Source organism: Callorhinus ursinus, unplaced genomic scaffold, assembly GCF_003265705.2.
Source record: "Callorhinus ursinus isolate GAN/ISIS: 27379988/994484 unplaced genomic scaffold, GSC_fseal_2.0 scaffold8, whole genome shotgun sequence".
In the NCBI taxonomy this organism is placed as follows: Eukaryota; Metazoa; Chordata; class Mammalia; order Carnivora; family Otariidae; genus Callorhinus; species Callorhinus ursinus.
Genome location: NW_027397070.1, coordinates 15,813,407 through 15,827,315, shown reverse-complemented (window position 1 = coordinate 15,827,315; position 13,909 = coordinate 15,813,407). Strand labels below are relative to the sequence as shown.

Genomic DNA, 13,909 nt, shown 5'->3' with positions numbered 1-13,909 from the left:
TCTGCAGTGTCAGGTATCCAGATAATACATAAGGGTTTAATAATTGACAGAGATTTTTAGTTGGACTCATGGCTTACAAAGTTGACCCATGTAAAACCGTCTCACTTAAAGGTACCTTGCACTCAACAGAACAGTTCTTAAACAGGCCTCTACAAAAAGGTAGCTCATCTCTTTATGTTAAAGTCTTTTTTTTTTTAAAGATTTTATTTATTTATTTGAGAGAGAGAATGAGATAGAGAGAGAGCATGAGAGGGGAGAGGGTCAGAGAGAGAAGCAGACTCCCTGCTCGGCGGGGAGGCTGCTTCTCCATCTGACCCTTCCCCTTCTCATGTGCTCTCTCTCTCAAATAAATAAATAAAATCTTTAAAAAAATAAAAAATCCCACTTTCATATTTCATTTTTTTTTAGATTTTATTTATTTATTTGAGAGAGAAAATGAAAGAGAGAGAGCACAAGAGGGGGAAGGGTCAGATGGAGAAGCAGCCTCCCCGCCGAGCAGGGAGCCCGATGCGGGACCCGATCCTGGGACTCCAGGATCATGACCTGAGCCGAAGGCAGTCGCTCAACCAACTGAGCCACCCAGGCGCCCCCCACTTTCATATTTCAAAAACCTTCAGTGTTACTATGAAACTGTGTATTTAGTTAAGAATAATAGTTCAAAGTGGTAAGTACTTCTTATGTCCCAGGTATTGTCTTAAACAACTATGTGATTTGATTTAACTCTCACATCAACTGTCTAAGGTAGGTAATATTTTGCTTATGAGGAAACTGAGGTACTATTAAGATAGCTAGATATTATCTAATGTTATTGCTGCTTAAAAGGGATCAAAGCCCTATATTGGGACTTTCTATGTAAAACACTAGATCTCGGTAGATTTGGGGAAACCAGAGTTGTCCTATTTCAACCTTGAGAAAGTAGTTTTCTAACTCCTTTGCTGTACCCCTTCCCTATATTTGGGCATGCCACCGAGTTCCTGGCTTGCAGAATACAGCCGTTGTATGACACCACACTTCCCTCTAGTGCCTGACACAAAGCAAATATCCAGCCCCTGAGCAAGCTAAAGTGAAGGACTTTTGCTTTCAGGATCCTAAAAGCAACAACAGCAAAAACGGTGTGTTTTTGTTTGTTTTCCAAAAACAATAGTAAGAAGCCCCCCTCTCTCAGATCAAAGATTTTTACATCTTTAGAAAGAATCTGATAGAATGAATTTGAGGATCATTTGGCTGGCAATCAGATCACTGTACAGTTGTTCACATGCACACTCAAAAAGCTTTAGATTAGTTTCTTGGTGCACCTAGGTGGCTCAGTTGGTTAAGCGTCTGCCTTCGGCTTGGGTCATGATCCCAGGGTCCTGGGATCGAGCCCCATGTGGGGCTCCCTGCTCAGCTGGGAGCCTGCTTCTCCCTCTCCTTCTGCCTCTCCCCACTGCTTGTGCTCTCTCTCTCTCAAATAAATGAAATCTTAAAAAAAAAAAAGAGTTGTTTCTTGAACACTTTTACAGGTCTATAAACTATGTTGTCAAAGACATTTAAAGGATTAACTCTTCAGCTTCAAAATTTGGTGCACAATTATTTGCATAATTTATAATATCAAATCAAGAATATTTAATAATTAATGTTCGTTTTCCTTTTTTGTATTCAATATTAAAGACATTACAGTTAAATTCTGAACTAATTATTTTATTTTTGTTTTTTTTTTTAAGATTTCTTTTTTTAAGCAATCTCTACACCCAACATGGGACACAAACTCACAACCCCAACATCAAGACTCGCATGCTCTACCAACTGAGCCAGCTAGGTGCCCCAATTTTGTTTTAAGCTAAGAACACAGCTAAATTTAAATTTGTCTATTGATTGGACTTAAGGAAATTTGAGTCAAGAAAAATAGGAGAGGGCCCTTGGGTGGCTCAGTCGGTTAAGCGTTTGTCTGCCTTCGACCCAGGTCATGATCCCAGGGTCCTGGAATCAAGTCCTGCATCAGGCTCCCTGTTCAGTGGGGAAGTCTGCTTCTCCCTCTGTCCCCACCCCCACTTGTGTGATCGCTCTCTGTCTCACAAAAATAAATAAATAAAACCTAAATTAAAAAAAAGAAAAACAGGAGAAAAATTTTTGCCTAAGATACCAGCCTGGAGATTTTCTTCTACTAGATTTTCTTCTACTAGAAATGTTCCCACTTTCTTGTTACTTAATGCACTCAGTTTATTTCACTTTATTTTCAGATCATCACTTAAATATAATTTAACAAGAAATCTGAAAGGTGATAGTATAACATTAACCTTCTCTAATAGACCCAGGTGAAGAGGTGGTATGTGAAAGGGGTAAGAGCATTTGGTTTAAAGAAACCAAAGCATCAATTTCACTATAAAGACAGTCCTATTAAGCTAATTAGATATTATCTAATTGCTGATGCATTTTGCAGGTCAACTGTTGTGTCAATATTAAAATATACTGCTGCTGAGGAAGATTTCATAGTAACAGTCAGGAATACTGATTTGGAAGAACTATGGCATTCTTCAGAAACCTTATATACAAGAAATAAGAGTACTTACTGCATAAAGCTAAAGAATGAATCATCAAAGCCACACATGTTCAGTATCTTAGAGATAATGTCACAGAGCAACCCTTTCCATGACAATATGAAGACATAATCATGAATGCTGTACTTCTACTGCTTGATGGTGTTATTTCTGATACTATATAGTACTGTCTTGTCTCTTAGTACATCAGGTTTCCTAAAGTAGGAACATATTTCTTTCACCTAGCTACCTGTTACTCTGGAAATATATTAGATAGAGAAATTTGATCAGAAGTACATGGGAGAAGCTGAACTAATTAAGCTGGGGTGGTTTTTACTAGGGAGGGGAACTAGAACAAAGCCTTTGAAAACAGTTCCCATGGTAGACAGTGAGAGATAAGGCCCAAGAACGATTAAGATTCAAACTGGTGTGGAAGACATAGAGATGGCCCCCCATATTCCCTCTTTAAGGTAAGACCTTCTGTTCAGCTGCAGGGAGTACAGGTGGCAGGTTAGGCTCTGGCAGACACCCCTTCCTGTGTGATCTAGTGGATCAATGACAAGGGAGTACAAAGGTGGGGTCATTTGAGCCTTCTGTGGGACAGACAGGCATTCCTCACTCCAGAGCTCCCTACTGGGTTTACTGAAGCTTTGTAGAGACTGCACTGTGGTTTGACTTTGCTCTTTGCCTAATCCTGCTTTCTCCCTCTTCCTTTCACAAGTGGTGATCCCTTGAACCCCAAAATCTTATCATCTACTTCTAGAGGACCCAACCTCAGACACTAGTGATCCAAAGACACAAAACAGGGAGATGGCAGAACACACACATTGTTTTGTGTGTGTCACTCCATGGCTCCTTTTACCTTTGTTGCTTTTGTGTTGCTGAAGGCCATGTTTTAATTCTGTCTGCTTTTTCTTATTCTGTCTGTATTAGAGTTCTAACAGGAAACAGATGAGTGTTCCATTTTGAGGGATGACACTACTCTGTGATTGAGGAAATTTTCAGGAGGGACTATTTGCAACAGTGTAGAGAGGGTTCAGGGAAACCAAGAAGGGATGTAATGTCCCCAGGCATGAAGGTACAATGAGCACTACCTGGAGAGAACTATAGAAGAGGCCTGCCCAACCGGAACTCAGTCAGGAAAACCTCACTCTTCTACTTCCTGAACTCCCAGTGGTAACTTCTATTGACCAAACCCAGCCAGATGACAGAGAATAAGGGAACCCCTTTGGAGCAGTGGACTGAGGAGTGGATTGGGAGAAGCAAAAAGAGAATATCCCATACACGGTCATTATTCCTTTACTATGTGTTTTTGAATAATAGTACACAACATCCTCGACATCCAAGATGATACATGTGAGATATTTGCTGAGTAGGGGATTGAATTGATTAATGTCATCTATGCATAGGAAAGGAATTTAATGTTTGTTGAGCACCAATTTTGTACCAGTGAGCTTAATATTTCATACAAATCTCATCCCTCAGGGTAGACAGATATTATTTATTGAATGCCCAGAATGTGTCAGACACTCTTCTAGAGATTGGAGATATAGGAGTGAACAGGACAAAGTCCTTGCTCTCATGAACCTTGCATGCTAATGAAGGAAGACAGACAAGAACAAGCAAACAAATAAATGAACAAGATAACTGCAGGTAGTGATAAGTTATTATGGAGAAAAGTGTCTACTTAGATAAAGTTGTCAGGGAAGTCATCTCTGGTGAGTGACATTTGACTTAAGATAGGGGAATAGGAAAGCAGAACATTCTGTGCAGAGGGAAGAATTAAGAAGGAGGTCATACTTCATTGTCTGAAGCTGGATTACCAAAGACTTAAAGAAAAAAATGAAGGAGGCATAGGCGGATGCATTCCAGTATGTAAGGGAGACAAGGCTTTAAGGTGGAAAATAAGTTGGCATATACAATCAAGAAACAGAAAGGTAGGTGGAGAGTGGTAGGAGATGAGGTAGGAGACAGAGGTCCAACCATGCAGGGACTTTGGGCTGTGGAAATAAGTGTAAGTTTTATCCTAAGTGCAATGGGAAGCCATAGGAGGTTTTAAGGAAGAGAATAACATTATTTGTGTTTTTATCATATAACTTCGCTTTTTTTTTTTTGCTAACTTCTACTTATTCTTCTCATATCTTAGGTTAAATCACTTGATAGATGACTCACTTTTTATTGAATGAACAAAAAATACATGCATGAATGAATAAATGAATTGATTTACTTTCAAGAGCAAGATTCTTTATGCCTTTTGACTAAATGAAATTTTATCTTCAGCTGTGCTGCTCAATTGCTCTCTCTCATTTCAAAAAGGAAGTCAGGTAATCCTTTTGATTAAATTTTCTTTTAAAAATTTGACAAAAGGAATTGGATCTCATATGTATCTTGGTCATTGCATTGGTATTAGTAGCAGCAGTGTTAACCTCCAGCAAGCAGTTTTGGAAAACCTTTGGATTCCCAAACACTGTAGGCAATGCTTGACAGGTTGCTATGTGAGTAAGTTAATGAGCAATAGTACAGACGTATTTAGTATTCCGATTAATTCCTAGTCATCAATAGCTTAATGTCTTTTAAGAACCAATATGGGTTAATTTTATGTACTCTTATGCCATCCCTTCCAAAACCATCCTCCTTCACTGTCTGCTGCCATCTTGTCCCCATTTATATACCTTTCCTTCTTGCTTCGTTTGGTGTCCATGTCCCTAAGTACCTCATGCCCTCAAGCTTCTTTAAGAAAAGAATTAACTCAAAAAATATCAGTAACTCAATTTTTATACCTCCCCAAATAAGTAAATTTTTAAAAGAGTATATAGAATAAAATTTCTGCATAGAAATGAATAGGTAAATTATTTTTGCTTATTTATTTTATCTACTTCTTTCAAAGATGTATAGAATAATGGATCTACTACTATCATTCTCATTTTGTTTCATTCCCTCCTCTTTCTTCCAGGTTTCCTGGGACAAAGGAAAAAATGCCATCTGTCAATGGACTCATGCTAGGATATGGCAAAATACTTAGTGCCTTGGAGCTGCAAAGTCTTTGCTCATAGAACGAGAGACTTGTGCTAAAGGACCTCCACAAGTCCTTCCAGCTCAGCTATCACATCATTCCCTGAAATATCACTGACTACTGCAACCAGAACATCAAATTGGACTTGGTGAAACTTCTGTTAATGAGACCACACTTGATTTCTAAAACTTGATGACCACAGATTAAAAACAAATAAATAAAGGAGATATATGGATGCATCCCACTATCTTGGATAGAAGGGATTGGAATGTGAAAATACCATTAAATAGTAACATACAATAAAATGTGCATCCATTCTTTTCTTTAACAATAGCTTTTGAGTCTTTGCTATGTACCAGATACTGTGTGAGGCATGTGGAACACATGGGGGAATAAAGCAGACAGACAACGTCCTTGCCCCCATGGAGGTTAAAATCTACAGGAGAAGACAAACAAGACAACTCATTTCTAGAATATAAAGGAGATATTCAGGATTTGTGATTAGGGATTGGTGATTAATTTGTTGTGAAGCAAGGGAGAAGGAAATGTCAAGGATGATTCTGTTTCCTAGTTGGACAACTGAGAGAGAATGTGGTGGCTCCATTTACTGACACAGGAGCACAGGAGAGGAACAGGTTTGGAAGAGAGGTGGAGGAAGATTTTGAGCTTGGTTTAGGACATGTTAAGTAAATGAAAGTAAAGCAATGCAACTTATTTCCAGAAAAAATTAAAATTTGATGGTTTTGAGAAATTACTCATAAGCCTGTTTTCAAAAGGCTTACTTAGGGGTGCCTAGGTGGCTCAGTCAGTTGTGTCTACCTTCAGCTCAGGTCATGATCCCAGGGTCCTCGGATCGAGTCCCACATAGGGTTCCCTGCTCTGCAAGGAGTCTGCTTTTCTGTCTCCCTCTGCCCCTCTGGCTGCTTGTGCTGTTCTCTCTCTCAAATAAATAAATAAAATCTTTTAAAAAAAGGCTTACTTAGCCATCCCATCCCTCATGGAACACTTCATCAAAAACTAATGATGTAATGTATGGTGATTAACATGATAATAAAAAAAGGCTTACTTATTTTGAAACAATTTTAGATCTTCAGAAAAGTTGTAAATATAGAGTTCCTGTATACCCTTGACCCAGGCTCCCCCCATGTTAACACCTTATATAGCCTTATATAAGCATAGTACAATGATCAAACATAATAAATTAACATTACTACATTAACTAAACTACAGACTTTATTATGGTTCTCCAACTAATGTCCTTTTTCTGTTCCTAGATCAAATCTAGGATACTACATTGTATTTAGTTGTCATTTCCCCTCAATCTTCTAGGACAATCTTCTGTGACAGTCTCTTATTCTTTCCTTGCTTTTCATATATTGACACTTTTTAATGTCCCTCAATTTGGATTTATCTGATGCTTCCTCATGATTAGACTGAAGCTATAGAGTTTATGGGAAGAATATCAGAGTGGTGTACCCTTCTCATCACAGCCTGTCAGTGGGTATACATGATATCAATATATCTAATTACTGGTACTATTAATCTTGATTACTTGGTTAAGATTCGCCAAGTGTCTCCAATGTAAAGTAACTGTTTTTCCTCTTTCGTATTCTGTTCATTTGATGGGAGTTACTAAGTACAGCCCACTTTCAAGAGAGGGGAATCTAACTCCATCTCCTGGAGGGAGGACTATCAAAGAACTCAACAGTAAGTTGTCCAACAGTAAGAAAACTGGCTCATTATCTATATTTATTTATTTGTTCAACCCTAGCATACATGTAAAATAGTTTTAAAATTGATAACGCAGACCCTCTGACAAACAAATTTACCAATCAGACTTAAATGTTTATGAATAACACTTTTTGTCTTTAGCCTTACAATAGCTAATCAAAACACTTTTTTACAAAGCTATTTAGGTCAGCTCCTTTCCTCCCCATCCCCTTCAGTGTGGTTATGTCATTCATTTGTAATACAGCTAGATTTATTTGCCATAGCCTACATTCCATCTTGGGTTCCCTTGCCATTCAAGTTGATTTTTTTTTTAAGGATTTTATTTATCTGTGAGAGAGAGAGGGAGAATGAGGGGGAGAGAGGCAGAGGGAGAGGGAGAAGCAGACTCCCCACTGAGTGGGGAGCCCGATGTGGGACTTGATACCAGGTCCCTGGGATCATGACCTGAGCCAAAGACAGACATTTAACCAACTGAGCCCCCCAGGTGCCCTCAGGTTGATTTTTTAAAATTTGCATACAGTAAAATTAACTCTTTGTAGCATAGAGTTCTATGGGTTTGACAAATGCATAATCATGTATCCATTACCACTGTACCATACAGAACAGTTCAAAGTCATTTTAAAGTTAACATTTAAGCCAAAACTTATTTTATCTGAATTATGTGGAGAATTCTTAATTTTGCCAATTCTCTTCATGAGGTTTATTAATTCTTTAGCAGAATAGAAAGATACTTAATATATAAGATTACTGAAAGCAAAATAAATATATCTTTTGATTGTTGGAAGATAAAATTCCAATAAAGATTACCTTTGAGCCTTTCTACCAGTTCAAAGTTGAAGGTGTTTAAACAAATAAATGGATCTTTTGTGACTTTTTTCATTAGATAAATCACAAGGATTAGATAAATCACACAAATATGACACTGAGTGTGCAAAAAGAAATGCAAAATAAAAATTACAACATTCATCAAATTTAATTAAAATACACTTGGAAACATAATAACTAGTTTTTAAAATGTTGTTTCTCAAATAATTTCCATGACCCATTCTTGTACCAATATACTGCCAGGCAATTTTGTCTCCTTTTACATAACTCTCCTCCAAATAAGCTTTACTCCTAATGAAGTGGTGGCAGAAGGTGGCAGTGAGAAAGGGAGAGAAAAATAACTGGAAGGTTAGGAAGGGAAAAAAGCAGAGACCTCAGTCTCTGCAGGTTTAATAAGGGCTGAATAAGGTGAGGTAGGTGCTCTGGGCTGTGAATACTGGCCTCTCCTCCATAGACAGCCTCAGGGAGCAGAAGGGATTAGAGATGGAATGGATCCAGTAGGATCCATAGTTCAAGCAGACATGTTTTTTCTTCTCCTAAGCCTGTATCTACAGGATAACATTCAATGACTCACCACACACAAGCCTACTATTTAGTTTAAAAAACAACAAAAGTATACAATCTGACTAACCTCAGGAAAATGCATACCATTTTAATTCAGCAAATTCTATTAACAATGCACTGTTAAAGATGAAGACATTAAGGAACCATTTGAGGTCTTTTCCAAGGCTTTGTCCACAAACCAGAATTAATCCACTAAATTCACTCTAATTATACTACTAAATATACCCAGCCTTTTAGCCTCAGGCGTAAATATGACTTGAGCTCACCATAGCTTCATAGAAGGCAATCATATAACAAAGGTCCCAAACATTTTGTATTATTATCACCTCAGGAGTTTATTTTACATTTCCTCAGGACACAATATTTTTAAACACTCCCATTTATGATGTATATAATTATACATTTTTCATTACAGTAAGATTTCACACAACAACCATCTTAAGTATATGTTTTCTCAACGAAAAAATATTTTACTTGACATCAAATCAATAAGATTTTTATTGACTTACAAAGTTTTTGTGGGGCAAGGTTGCTAGTTGAGACCCCAGAAAATGTGTAATGATGTCATCCCAGCCAGTGAGTCTAAGCTGACAACTTATGATTTTTTTCCTGGGTCATGTGGGATTATGTTTTATTTCTTTGTCCCCCCCACAATGTGATGAAAAAGATGTTGGGAATTTATCTTTACAAGCCACACTATTTTGAAAGTTTCTGGAACTATCTGAATATTGTTAGTATTATGGTCAGTTTAGGAATGACAAATTCCCTTTCTAGTTATAAATTTTTCTCAAAGATTTATTTATTTTAGAGAGAGAGAGAGAGAGTGAGAGAGAGTGCATGGTGGGGGAAGGGCAGAGGGAGAGAAAGAGAAACCACGCAGACTGCTCGGAGATCATGACCTGAGCCAAAATCAAGAGTCCAACACTTGACCTAACCTACTGAGCCACTCAGGTGCCCCTCTAGTTATAAATTTTAAAGCATGTTAACCAGGTCCTTGCTCACTTCAACACTGTCGATCTTGCTATCACTTAAGGAAATTCCAAAAAACTCTCCACTATTATATTAACTTTACTGTTATCAGTAATTTTTTTTCTTTCTTTCTTTTCTTTTTTCTTTCTTTTTTTTTTTACACAAGTTACCCTCTGGACTAAGCAGTATTCTCTAACTGAAGGGACATCGGATACCAACTTAGTTAACCTCATTAACGATGAGAATAAGTGAGTAATTGGTATTTGGATTTGGAACATATTACAAGATTCCAGAAAATACCTGCCAATACTTTTCAAGTAGCATGTTTCTTGGGGCACCTGGGTGGCTCAGTCAGTTAAGCAGGGTCATGGGATCCAGACCTACCTCATACTGGGTGCTCAGCGGGGAGTCTGCTTGAAGATTCTCTCTCTCTGCCCCTCCCCATTCATGCGCGCGCTCTCTCACTCTCTCTCTCTCAAAAATAAATCTTTTTAAAAAGTAGCGTGTTTCTTAAACTTATATTAAAATGAATTTATATTTCTCGGCACATATGTAAACTGATGGCAAAAGGAACCATCTTGGAAGTAATCTTAGGGGCAAGAGAAATTTGGTTGGGATTTAAGTTTCCTGCAAATAACCACAGAAGTAAAAATTCACATTATAACCATTGTATACTATGACTAAGCCTGACTGTTATAACAAACTTTTTTTTAAAGATTTTTATTTATTTATTTGAGAGAGACAGCGTGCACAGAGGGAGAAAGGGAGAATCAGACTCCCTGCTGAGCAGAGAGCACGACAAGGGGCTCAATCCCAGATTCCAGGACCCGGGATCATGACCTGAGCTGAAGTTAGACACTAACAGACAGCCACCCAGGCACCCTTGACTCTGTTATAACTTCTAATATTTTCAAGATATCATACCTATGCCATCTTAAATATCTCATTCCCAAAGGCCTCAGTGCAGACGTTTTGCATCTTTCAGCATTAAAGTCCCTTGTGATTAGTCCTCTTGAACTTTAAAGCATGTGCATTACTAGAAACAACACTACAGGAGACAATGACGTCACTAGCATAGCATGAGGTGTATGATTCTGTGACTCAGCTGGACAGGACAAAGTACAGAGATATCCTTCTAAATTCTTGGAAAAGTAATCACTCTACAAATGTCTTCTGTTTATCATTCTTCATGGTCTTTTCTTCCTCCTCTGATCCTCACCCCATGTCCCCCCTCAAAAAAGTACAATTTTGGCTTTGTCAAGTGCTGCTATCCTTGACATCAATCTAGGATTCTAAATCAAATGTCACTTCCCACTATAGTTGGGTGATAAAAATATAGAAAAGGGTTTTTGTGGGGCACTGGAGTGGCTCAGTCAGTTAAGCATCCGACTCTTGGTTTCAGCTTAGGTCAAGATCTCATGGGTCCTGGGATAGAGCCCCAGGTCTGGCCCCCAGCTCAGCGGGAGTCCTCTTGAAGATTCTCTCACTCTGCCCTTCCCCCCACTTGTGCATGCATGCTCTCTTTCAAATAAATAAATCTTTAAAAAAAAAGGAGGGGTTTCATGTGTTTAAAAGTAAAAGAATAGTCTCATTGGCTTGTTACAAATATAAATACTATATAAACTTTAAAATCTTCAGTAATAATGTTGGTTTTGATCTATACTTAAAATTCCTATTCCCTTTTCCAAGAGCTGACAAGATGGCAGAAGTGGAGCAGAAGAAGCGCACCTTCTCCAAGTTCAGCTACTGCAGCGCTGACCTCGACCGGCTGCTGGACAGTCCAGGAGCCCCTGATGCAGCGGTACAGCGCCCAGCAGCAGCGGAAGCTGAACGACGGTTTGCGGAGGAAGCCACACTCACTGGTGGAGCGCCTGCGGAAGGCCAAGAAGGAAGCTCCCCCCATGGCCTAGCGTGAGGTGGTTAAGGAGTACCTGCGGGACATGATCATCATGCCCAAGAGGGTGGGCAGCCTGGTGGGTGTCTACAAGGGCAAGACCTTCAACCAGATGGAAATCAAGCCCGAGATGATTGGACACACCTGGGCCAGTTCTTCACCACCTACAGGCTTGTGAAGCACTGCAGGCTGAGCATCCCGGCCACCCACTCGGCTTCATTCTCATGTAGCCTGTTCAGCCAATAAAGGCACAGACTTCTCTTAAAAAAAATAATGAAAAAAATAAAATTCCTATTGATTACAAAATAAATATGTAAAACAATAACATCAAATAAATCAAAACGGTAGAGGTGCTTTGCCTTTATTCTTTGAGCTGCCAAAATATCCAGAAATACTTAAATAATGCAGCTACCCAGAAGAATCTAGGAACAGAAGTACTTTTTATTTGGAAATAAAAAAATTTTATTTAGAAATAAAACCCTGAAATCATGAATAGAAACAAGAGAAGTGCCACCTGTACTGTCTTTGTTTGAAATTTATAAGTACCCATCTTCCAATAGATCACTAAACTATAACTTCACAGGATTATAACAAAATTTATCATCCTCTTCTGATATGACTTTATGAATTGTCACATCAGCCTCCAAGGACACATGGAGCATTTCCACATTTTTGCATGAGTTATATTTCAAGAGCTGTTCACCTGCTGGTTGATGGGCATATGTACTTTGCAAATTATGTGTAATTGGAAATCAACTTACCCATGTGATTTCCAATATTAACTCCTAAAAAGTCAATATTAAATAGAACTATATTAGTTAGGGTAAGCTAAGATATGCTGTGGTAACAAATAAACCGCAAAAATCTCTTTGACTTAAAAAAGTAATGGCTTCTTTCTTACTCACAAAGTCAGTCATGCAACTTCACATGGTAGCTTTCTTCCAGGTGGTGCAAGGATCCAGAATCCTTCTATTTCATGATTTTGCTATCTTGAACCTGTGGCCTCTGAGGTTAATATAGAAGGGATAGAGAATGTGTGAATAATAATGCATGGGCTTTTATGGCCAGGCCTGGAAGTATATCTCCTTTGCTCACTACCACTGGAAAGTACCTAATCACATGGCTACACGCTAACTCCAAGGAAAGCTAAGATATATGCACCCAGGAGGAAGAAATACTTGATGTCTAGATAGTGTCTGGCTAGCTAGTTTCTACCACAAGAAACCCTGTAGTATGGTTTTGTGCAAACATTTATTGTTAGTCCTGAACTAGGCCTATACAAAGATGTGTAACGTTTATCTTTGCTTCTGTAATTTCAGCAATAACATGACTTCTTTAAACAAGCACTAAAATGTGATTTTGTTCAAATAGGTAAGTACTGAACAACTGTATGAGGTCATGTTCCCTGACAATATATAGAATGTGACTGTTCTATCTTGCCTGATGATGCTTAATCATACGCTTTAACTCAGCAGAGATGAGCCTGATATTGTTTTATGAAAGCTAAGGAGTTCAAGAGGTCTAACAACTAAATAGAAAGTCACCTCCCAGCCCCACCTTGAAAGTAATCCAAAGGAGGGCTTGAGGGCAGCCCAAGACTTCTCAAAAATTAATTTTGCATGGGTCCAACACACAGAATGATCGACATAACGTTCTAAATCAGCATTGTCCTATAGAAATAAACAGTGAGCCACATTTGTAATGTTCTAGTGACAACATTAAAGATAAAAAGAAAGGTGAGGGGCCTCTGAGTGGCTCAGTTGGTTAAGCAACTGCCTTCAGCTCGGGTGATGATCTCGGACTCCTCTGCCTGCTGCTTGCCCTGCTTGTGTGCTCTCTCTCTTCTTCTGTCAAATAAATAAATAAGAATCTTTTAAATATATAAATAAATAAAAATAAAGATTTTATTTATTTATTTGACAGAGAGAGAAAGAAAGAGAGAGAGCACAAGCAGGGGGAGCAGCAGAGGGAGAGGGAGAAGCAGGCTTCCCGCTGAACAGGGAGCCCGATGCGGGGCTCCATCCCAGGACCCTGGGATCATGACCTGAGCTGACGGCAGACGCTTAACTGACTGAGCCATGCACGTGCTCAGGTGAGCATCTTTTTTTAAAGATTTTATTTTTAAGTATGTGGAGCTCAAACTCACAACCCCAAGACCAAGAGTCTCATGCTCTACCAGAGCCAGCCAGTCACCCCTCAAGGGAGCATTTTTTACTGTCCTGGCCTCTACTCTCATTTGCCTATTTTTTTAATGTGTACTAATTTTTAATTTTAATTTTCAATTGAAAATATGAGTCAGAAGTTAAAATTCAAGCCTGCAGAAACAAGAAAAATACTGAGGAAAACAACCTGAAATCATAAAGAAATTTGTGATGGATATGGTGGTGTTCCCTAAGC

General features: G+C 38.6%; 1 pseudogene; it reads left to right on the top strand.

Moving 5' to 3' along the window:
- The first annotated feature begins 11,314 nt into the window (after positions 1–11,314).
- Positions 11,315–11,758, top strand: LOC112821919 (small ribosomal subunit protein uS19 pseudogene; annotated as a pseudogene).
- Positions 11,759–13,909: the final 2,151 nt, after the last annotated feature.